The following is a 10,967-nucleotide window of genomic DNA, read 5'->3' on the forward strand; positions in this document are numbered from 1 at the left end:
CTATGAAACTCCATCCTTGACACCCTTTTAGGTTCGACTTCAATTCTTACCCCATGAAACTCAAACAGCTCTTTTGAATAGTTAAGCTCGAATCCTGTTAGCATACTTGCTCCTATGATGTCTAAGTTACTTTTCCCTTCGAGGAATTTCTAAATATTTCAAGCTACTAGTTTCGATTCATTCTTGAAAGTTTATGTCACTTCTGCAAACCTAACCTATTTTTGAAGACTTGAAAATGAAAATTTGATTTAGTTCCCCTATTCCTTTCTTGAATATAAACTCATTTATCGTAATTTTAATTTCTAGACCCGAGTTTTCGTTAAGATTTGTCCAATTTCTGTTGATTTTGATCCATTTATGACTTCTTTGTCAAGGTTTAATGTTACATTTTTAGGGATTTGACCCCAATTGGGTTTAAAAGTGAAACCTTTACTTCTATTTTGGCTTTTTGTAAAAGAAAATTTGAGTAGATTACCTTTCTCTTACTTTGATTTTAACATTAATGAGTGTTAAATCTCGTTATTGGAGACGTCCCAATAATGGGTTTTCTCATTTATTGGTGTAGAAATATTTTTATATCTTGATATGAATGTGGATGTTCTTGTCTGATCAACGAGAGTATCACCGTTTCATTGAAAAGATACCTATGTTTTCTTATAACTATAATTTCTCCTTCTAAGTTTCGAGGGCGAAACTTTTTAAAAGGAGGGGTGATTGTAACGCCCCGTAATTTCGGACCGTTAATATATTTCGAAAATAATTTAGTAATCAAATAAAATTTGATATTAATGTATTTAAAGTAAAAATAATTCAAAGAAATATAATTTTATTATACTTTGAGGTAAAGTATTTATTTTGATAGTTTCGTGATGTTTAAAAATAGTTTAAACCGTGTAAAACTTTTTATTTCGAAATAAGGGCGTATCGGGGGGAAATTGACAATTCTTTTGAACGTTGGGTAAACGAATTTGGAAATGGGTAGTATAAATATTCAATTTTCTTGTAATCCCGTGTTTAAGAACTTTGGTCTTGACGGAATTTGCATTTGACTTACGGTTTTAATTATTATCGAATCGAGTCAAAACCGACTCGAAAAATCCCGACTCAAACCCGACTCCCTCCTTTCCTTTCTCCCTTTCACGCTGACACTCCCCCTTCCTTTCTTTTTTTTTCTGATTTTCTTAGCTTCCTCCATCTTCTTCTATGTTCTAATTTTCCCAAAAACACATTTCAACAAAAATTCAAGCTGTTTTGGCCATAATTTCTTCGTTTCTTATCGGATTTCCACGAAATTTACCTTTCCGGAATCCCCTCGCCGAGATCTACAACTTAGTATGTTCTAATTTCAGTTTTCATTATGTTTTTTTAAGACAAAATTTCGGTATTTTCGGTATTTGTGCTTATTTATGGTGTTTTTATTGTTTAATTAGGTGAAGATTTGGAAGACGAGTTCGGGGACTCGTATATTGTAGAGGATAGCGGCTAGTTGTTGTTAGGGTTTCGGTTTTGAGGTGCTAATTGCTCTTTTTCTAGCTTAAGGTAACATATTTCGAGTTACTCGACGAATTATCGTCACAATCTTTGTTGTTTTTGTATGTTTGGTGATTTTTGTTTGAGTTGTAGTTTTCACATGTTAAAATTCGTTGCATGCATGCTTAATTTGTGCCTTTTGTTAGTTTAAATTATCAAAGTTGAATTGGGGACGATTAATTAATGTTCAGACGGTCTTTTACTAAACAAAAATGGAAAAAAATGGTGGTGTAGGGGACGGCCAAAATGGCCGGGCAGCCCACGGCGACCACGGCCGGCCTTGGGGTTGGCCCGGGTTGGTCCGTTGCTTGTTTCGCGGTTTTCCTTGCAAAATTTGTCATTTCAGGTTTATTAATGACATAGTTAGTATGAGTACACTTTAGGAATTGAATCATATAAGTAATAAAAATTATGTTAATGGTAAAACTATGCTTATGTTAATAATTATCACATGTTAGGATAGTTTACAAAATGAATTTGTAAATAATAGGCTCAGAATGAATTATATAGGGATAATTGTAATGTTTTGTTGATTGTGCCGAAAACTGAGCCTTAGTCCCTTTGACCGATGCGATGTCGATTAATTGAGTGATTGGTCGGCCCGCAATTTAACCCGTACTGTCGCAGTGGTCAGGGTTGCGGGTAAAAATTCGGTTGTATGAATTAGTTAATCGGCCTTTTTCTTGTTTTAGGCCATTTATCAAGCTTTAGTTCACATGTATAGCTTATTGAATTTAATATTGTCTTGTATTGTAGAAATGGCCCTAGTTTCCCCTAAAGCCTTTAATATTGTTAAAATTGCTAGAATTGGAAATTAGTATTGAGGATATTGTTGGGTTGTTTGCTGAATAGACATTTATATAGCCTTTCACATGATAGAATGTTAACATTTAGGTTGGTAAGTTGGACTTTTTGCCCCCTTATGGTTAAGTGGGTGTCTTACTTGACTTGTGTGGTGAGTCTTGTGTGGTGTGGGCTAAAGTATTCAAGTCGGGACTAGTGGGACTAGGTCCTAGGTGAGTATTTCGGCCTTCATCATAGATAGGTCTTTATAGTCTTTGACGAGTATATGTTCACTGCTTGATAGCCTTTGTGTTCCTGACTAGTGGATTTATATCCAAGTTGGGGCATGACCTCAGTTACTTATTTTGATAGTAAGAGGTCAGCTTAAGTACTAGCCAACCCTTTGGTGGACTCCTTAGGGTACTCACTTTGTTTTTAGAAAAATAGTGGGTCTTGGGTGCGGTGGTGTGTATCCGCATGTCTAGGTCTCTTGTGATTTTAGGCTAGGGTTGTGTTGTCTCTTGGCCATGTTTTATTAATATTAACCGCTGAGCCAAGATACCGGTTCGATTACCTTCCCTACCTCGTGGTATAGACTCGAGTTACAAAGTGACTATTGACGGGACTAAGAACTTATGCCTGTCTTTGTTATATTGCCCTTTCTTGTTTGATGATTCTATGAATCATAGAAGGTGAGATGCAAGCCGGCTATGGTTGATAGAGTTTGGATTACAATTTGTTAAATTTTTCACATGTTAGTTTAAATTAGTCAATTTAGCATTCATATGTTAGGATGCTTGGAAATTAGATGAATTATCATATAGTTTACATGTTTTAATACATGTTACATTAATTATGACGATTCGTGGCTGGGAGGACTCGAAGTTACTCCCCACTGAATTGTGGCTTTCGTGTTTGTATAAAATGCGATTGACAGGTTGTTGACGCTTTGTTGGGGTCACAGACGAGCTAGTGAGCAAGGAACCTTGGACCTAGTTTTGCTATTCTATTAGTAAACCTTTTAACTCTTGGTTTTGTATATAATTTGAAGGGACATATGTCTCCCTTTTCTATTTTTGGGTTTGTATCACTAAATTTCCGCGTCTTTAGTTATGTATGTAAATTAGTTTATCAGCTTTTGCAGGGTTTTTGACACTCTTCTTGAGTTGGATTGGTTGTGAATGGTTTAGGAAGAAAATTTTTTGAAATTGCAGGTTTTATCTAGTTGAACCATTTACAAACATATCCTACCAGTTTTTCCGTAGAAATTACGCATTTACGTAATTAATTAAGGCTAGATAACGCTAAATTTTAAGGGTGTCACACACATTCCCAAACCGTACCTTTACCCCCGAATCCGCAATCTTTGGTTCAGACCGGAGTGACGGATCAGTCTCCATTCCAGGGATTAAAGGGGCATCTTCCGTTAAAATTGTTTTTGTATGTTTTTTATAAAACCTACTGGCGACTCCCTTCTATTTACTAATTTTAAAAAGAAGATTTTTTCAGGGATCTCACAGAGACGGAAGGAGTAATTAGCGATAAAAGGTAAAGATCATCGTAATTTATGTTTATATCGTCTTAGTAATTTAAGTTAACGTTTATTCACCGTATGGACCACCGTGAACAGTGTCGATGACTTTAGTAGTTGCCTTTGACCGTCGTGACTCTAGTAAGACCGACCTTGATCACTGTTGACCACCGTGGGTAGCGGATTGGGCGTCTAAAGGGGGGAGGCCGTGACCCTTAAGACGAATATTATAGCTTGCGTGGGTGTCGTATGAACACGGGACCTGGGTAGGTGGTAAGGTCGGCTGTGGGCGGTCCTCATGGTGGTGGTGGGGTGGTCGCAGGTGGTGGTTGGTACGGGGGCTGTCGAGATGGTTGGCTGTTTGGGTGTTTATGTATTAGAAGAATTGTGTGTCGTTTCTGGGTGGTTGTGGGCTGCCCTGAGGGGTCTTGGCCAGTGGTGGGATCACTGTGGGTCAAGGGAGACCACGGTGGTGGCCACTGGTGGTCGTGGGGAGGTGTAAGGAGATGAGTGTGTGTGAGAGGTATTTGTGTCGGGTTTTTGAGGGGCTGTTTAGGGCGGCTGTTTGAGGGTGGATGCTGGCGGTAAGGCTGGTGGTAAGAGGGCGGTTAGGTGTGTCATGGTGCAGGGAGGAGGTAGGCGGGTTCGGTGATGGCCGTGGTGGTTGGTGGTGTTAGGATTGATGGGTTTTGTGGGGTGTGTTGGTCACGGTTCTAAACCGTGTATGAAGGGGAGGGGTTGGGTGTTTGTGACGGGTTTGCTTTGGGTGACTCGGATTTGTATTGGAATCGGGTTTTAATATCGTAAACCTTAATAATAAAAAATAATTAAATTGATTAATGAATATAATTTATAAATTATTAAATCATAATAGAAGGTAATAATTTATAATTGATGGTATTATTTGAATAAAGTAAATAATTAAGTAATTGTAAATATATTATTTATTTATTTATAGGTGACAGACTTGTGGAACGGGTTCTTGAAGAATATTTTAGTAGATTGAATTAATTGGAATTGCTTGCCAGGTAGGGATAAATCCTACTCAACTCTTGTTCGATAGTGTTTGGTATAATGGATGATTTATAATAAAGTGGAATTGATCATATGTGAATTGTTCATACGTTGATATTATTATAATTTTTGGAAGGGAGAATTATATTGCATTGTGTTGGTTAATATAAATAATTGTGATGAGGTGAATTAATTGTTATCGTTGATTGTGAATGTGGAGATTATGATAAGCTGTGCTACAGTCAGATGTACTTTGTTGAGGGAGTTTGTACTCTGGGGTGATGGTAATATGTACGTTGTGAGGGAGGGGTACTATTACATAATGGCGGTACTTTGTTAAGGGAGGGGTACCAAAGTAATATGAGCACGTTGTTAAGAGAGGTGTGCTAAGTAATGAGAAGGAGCACGTTGTTAAGGGAGTAGTACAATGTAAATTGAATTGGATTGCCTATCATATGTTCTTGTTGTTAGTATTTATTCCTACTCAACCTCGTGGTTGACCGAGTATTCGTGAACACTTGTGATGAACCATAATGGGGAGCAGATTTGACAGGTACTAAAGATTAGCTGACTTAGGAGCTATAGGATGTGTGAGGACTTGGTCATTCTACCTAGAAGTCTAGATAACATAGATTATTTAATCACTTTATTTATTTCTAATGCGAGTTGTATCTTATTTTATATTAAGTTTTAGTTGGTTAATTTTTAATAAACATGTATTCACTAAAGTTTTATTTAAAGTACTTTGGTGAGTTGGACTTTGTTATTCACTACCTCGGGAAACCGAGATGGTAACGCTCTCATTTACTTGGGATGTCTAGCTAAAGACTTCTGAATAAATGGGGGTCTTACAATCAATCTTGACAAACTTACCTATGAGGCTTGCTAGTTTTTCTAAACAGTTAGATCCCCAAAACTTCAAATCCAAACCAACTAGCTTAGCCCATATTGGTACAGTTTTCACATAAACCTTTGAAATCTGACCATTTGGTTCCCAAGCACGCAATATTATCAGTTTGCCATCAAATAGAAGCATACCATGTGCCAGCACCAATTTCTGATGCTCCAACTTAGCAAAACGAACTACAAACATACCATTTGGCAGAAAAGAGATCTTAGAAATATCATAATTTTGCCATATACGATGCAAGTATCCCTGCAAACCTTTCCAGGGAGGATTCGCCACATAACGTATCCATAAACAGCTAAATTCCAGTACTCAATCTCATCATTGACATCCTTTATAGTTAGTTTGAGTGGTTTACCTTTAGTCGGATTGTCAAGAACCTCCTCCTCCACAATAGAGGCAAGCTTACCATCAGTACTTTTAGTTTTCCGTTTCGACGCTACCTCCGTCCATTAAGGTGTTGCAGTAGAATACATATCCTCAGGTATAATATAACCCGCCGCTGCAAGCATGCTTGCCACTTCCTATCTAATCAAAGCTATCTCAGCTCCCATTTCCATCATGACGGTCGGATTAGGATCGCTATCCTGAGAAGTAGATCCCTGAATCGTATCAATATTATTATTATTATTATTATTATTATTATTATTTGGTATGTTATTAGTTTGTCAATCATTAATTGATTGCATATTATTGTTATTGAGTATATTAGTATTTGATTGCTTTGAGTTTAATGAAAATTGAGAATTGAGTTTATTTTTAATTCGTATCTGCTTCCGTAATAAACGCATTCTTTTAATTTTTACCGAGTCTACGTAAACCCAAAAATATGTAAATTGATTAAAAAAACCTAAAATAAACAATGCGGTGAACTTTGCTAAATATAGGTACGACAAAATTATCCATAAAGGTGTAAATAAGGTTAATTAACATGTATGTCAATATACCGATGTTAACTGAAATGTCGTGCATGCAAGTTCCAACAATTCATGGACTATACAACCAGTTGTATATGTTGTACGGTGTAGAACCTGAGCTTTGTGTCAAAGTATCCGAGCTTTATATTAAAGAATATGAGCTTTATTAGAAAATATTGGGTTCATTCATTTACACATTAAAAATATGAAATTTAAATTAGTTCAGAAAGAATACACGTAAGCTCGGATTCTTATACTTGATTGTACCATGCTTATAGTATAGTCCTATTTGTAAAGTTCCAAATTCATGCAAGTTACGTGAGATAGGAATGTATTGCTTGAGCGTAGAGTCCCACTAAGATAAAGTTCACAATATTCTTAAATTGGTATACGAATTATTCTCTTTTAAGTCTATACTTGATTAATGGGGTTAAATAGCACATACTCCCTCCTATATATATATATATATATATATATATATATATATATATATAAAATTGGGTTGAAGCGTTGTGGATGCGCCATGTGTTAACCCAGCATTAAATATATGTATTAATTACAGCTGATCATTAATTATAGACATAACAAATGCTACATAAATCTCAGCAAAATATTAATTAGAGTTCAATAAATGTATTATAAAATTACAAATAAAAATTACGGTGATTTTTTTTAAATTTATATATAAAACATTTTTGAAAAAATTCTAAAATTTAAATCATTATCTTTATTGCGAAAAATGCTTTAAATTGAATAAACTTTCCATTATATTTATTGAAATATTTTGATATGTATAGATGCTTAAACTGAGTGTCTCACGATGCAGTGCATCTACTTAAAGAAAAACATTGTGAGAAAGTTATAATACTTAGGCCATTAAATCCATAAAGAAAAATACATTTGGAAGAATCATTGTATTTATTAAAGGGTTATTTCATAACAATAATTCATCTTATTGGTGGTCTGCAATAATCATTTCATCCTATCAAAAATCTCAGTTAAATCCCGTCTAAACACCATACCTTCTAATAACGAACCAGCTAATGTTTTTTGAAGTTTATGTTAGAATATTTGATAGTTTTTGGACAACCTAGCAGGTATATGTGAAGTTTATGTGTAATATTTTCAAGTGATGAATCAAGAACTTGGTTTATTTGATACACATAAACATCACAAAATATCAGCTGGTTCGTTATTAGAAGGTATGGTATTTAGGTTGGATTTAATTGGGATTATTAATAGGGTGGAGTGATTATTGCAGACCACCAATAGGATGGATTATTGTTATGAAATAACTCTTTATTAAAAACAAACTTAAATATAACTACTAAGAGATAATTTTTATGATGTGATAATAAAAAAATATATTGGACAAGTGATAATGTGATAACGAGTGAGATATTTGAAAAAAATATGAAAAACTTAATGAAAATACATTTGAGATTTAAGAGGTTTTAAATAATGTGATAACGAGTGAAGATTTGTACTTGAATGATAACCTTTTTGACTTTTTGAGTAGATTAAGATGGGGTTTTAACTTTTAAGGCGACTTTATACCTATCGTAGAAAAAAAAATTAATATTTTGGTACTTATTTCTAATTATTGATTATGTTGATACTGATTATGAAAAAGGGTCATTATATTGATACTACTGTTTATCAATTAACCCTATTTTATATATATATAGATAAAAGGTGCAAATTTTTTATAAATATGTTGTTTAACACATAGTATATGCAAGCCAGATTCAACCAAAACATTCAAATAAGTTAGCTTTGACCCTATATGTTTGATACATAAAATCCCACGTTATACATTAAAAATTAAAAAATGCATCAAATTATATTCACATCGATTTGAACAAATATTAATTGATTTGGAACATACTTATCGTGAAATGATCTAACTTAAGAACTTAATGTTGATTTTTGCACTATTCGAATGCATTTATTTTAATTAATATGATATTTGATAATTCACAAAATTATTTATATAATAATATTTATTATGAATAGTTAACTATCACTTATTAGTTATAATTAAAAATATATATTTATTTTAAAACATTGAAGATAAACCTAGACCTGGCAAAATCAACCCGACCCGGTTGACCCGACCCGAAAAGGATGACCCGAGACCCGAAATTGACCCGAATTGCTGAACCCGAATGACACCCGAAGCCCGAAGTGACCCGACCCGACTCGAAAATGACCCGAGGTTTCATGGACCCGTAACAGACCCGACCCGAAATGACCAATCCGAAACCACTCAACCCGAAAATGACCCGACAAAATATAACTTTAATTGACCCTAATAGACTTGAAATGCTTCTCTTCTCTTAATCTTTGACCCAAAAATGGCCTGACCCGAATTAACCCGACCCGCTTGACCCGAAACACACCCGACCAACAAACCCGAAATAGACCCGTAACCCGAAATGAACTGACCCGATCCGAACTAATCCAAAAATTTGAGAAACCCGAAATGACCCGACCCAAACTGGCCCGACCCGAACCCGACCCGGTTGATCCGTTTGCCAGATCTAGTTAAACCTAAGAAAATAAGAGTTGAAAAAGTTAATTTATCTTTATTTATAGGTTAATATATTAAATGTCATATATGATTTATATTATTTTTTCTTCAATTATAATAATAAAATTTTCAAACAGACCGCGTGAAGCGCGGGATACTACCTAGTTCATTTTAATTCCCCCTTTCAAAAGGGCACGCAAATTAAGGGGAGGGTTATTTTCTTGTAAAGTATTGTGGTGATGTAAGATAATTGGAGAGGGAAAATTTATTATTGTGAGGTAAGATAATTAAAATAAATATTGTTGTGGGGTAAAGTGATTAAAATAAGATAAAGTATGAATATTGTGGGGTATTGTTGTGGGATTATGTGATTAAAATAAGTATAAAGCTTTACTAAATAAGAAAAGAGGAAGAGTTATATGAATAGATGAAAAAAGAAAAGGGGGAGAGTTATTGTGAATAGGAGGGAGTATGATTTATGAGATTGATTAATGGGGTTAGATACTGTATATAATATAATATATACTGTATGAGATTAATTATTGATGTTATCTATTGTAGTGACTCAATTGAAAACCAAATTTCGTAATCCGTCAGAATTTCTATTGGTTAACTTTTTATTGAATGGGGTTGAGTAGTACTTTCTCTGTCTAATCAATTGTTATCATTTGCCTTTTACACGTTTGTCCATGGTCATTTCATTTCGTAAATGTATTTACTTATGTAAGTGTTAAAATTATAAAACTTTGATATTCTTATGGTACTTATTAAGACGAATCAAATAAACAAGATCATTCATGACTATATTTCATGTTATGTATTGAAAATTATTATAGAGATTCTCTTCCTTTATGAATAGTGTCCAAAAAGCAAATGATAACAATTGACCGGGACGGAGGGACTATAAAGTATGAGAATATGATTAATGTTACCTAATTTTTAAGTATAATTTGACTATTCTTACCATGAATTAGCATAAGATATTTTCTACCGTTGCATATTTTTTAAGTACAGAAATTTCGCCCGTGCCTAAAATTTCGTATGAGCTTCTCTTCCCAGCACAAAGTAACAAAAAAGGAGCCAAAAAAAAATTGTTCACAAAATATAAGCCTTTCTAAGATCAACCTCATGATAAACAACTAGTCTTGCTTATAACCGTTGTAAATTACAACGAAGGGGTGTATCACCCTTTTACCCCCAAAAAAGAAGGTGGTTGGGATGGGGTTATACCTCAGTTGTAAATTATTCTTGTTTACATAATTTACAACGGATGTAAACAAGAAATTTGTGCATGATAAATGCTTTAAAATTACTGCTGTGATATTACCCAGGCAACGCCCGGGCATGAAATCTAGTAGTATATGTAATTTGAAGAGATTAAGTAGAGAGAAAATAGAAGAAGAGGTGTGAGGAATTATCTATTGATATTCGGCTCATTTTATAGAGGGTAAAAAATTATAAATTATGATTATTTTATTTTTTGTAAAAAAATAAAAATAGTGAAATAAAAATTGAAATAATACCGTTTGAATATAGTCGTTGCTCCAAAAATTTAGCCATTGGGCGTTGGACACGTGGCGCATTCTTAGTGGACTCTTTGACTAGATAAAGCAAAAATAAAAAAATAAAAAAAAAAGCATGCACAGCATTGCAAAAGCAATTCTTAGACTATACTCCCAGGAGTAGACTTCTCCGTACTCCTTATCCCATTTTAAAAAAAATAGAAAAAAACAAAGAGAATCTCGTCAAATA

General features: G+C 34.2%; 1 long non-coding RNA gene across 1 annotated transcript; it reads left to right on the plus strand.

Annotated features, from left to right (window-relative positions):
• The first annotated feature begins 1,104 nt into the window (after positions 1 to 1,104).
• LOC141633999 (uncharacterized) lies at positions 1,105 to 3,520 on the plus strand. Its single transcript, XR_012538745.1, has 3 exons — positions 1,105 to 1,332; positions 1,431 to 1,539; positions 3,251 to 3,520. It is a non-coding gene; the product is annotated as an uncharacterized LOC141633999 (long non-coding RNA).
• Positions 3,521 to 10,967: the final 7,447 nt, after the last annotated feature.

Source organism: Silene latifolia, chromosome Y, assembly GCF_048544455.1.
Source record: "Silene latifolia isolate original U9 population chromosome Y, ASM4854445v1, whole genome shotgun sequence".
Lineage (NCBI taxonomy): Eukaryota > Viridiplantae > Streptophyta > Magnoliopsida > Caryophyllales > Caryophyllaceae > Silene > Silene latifolia.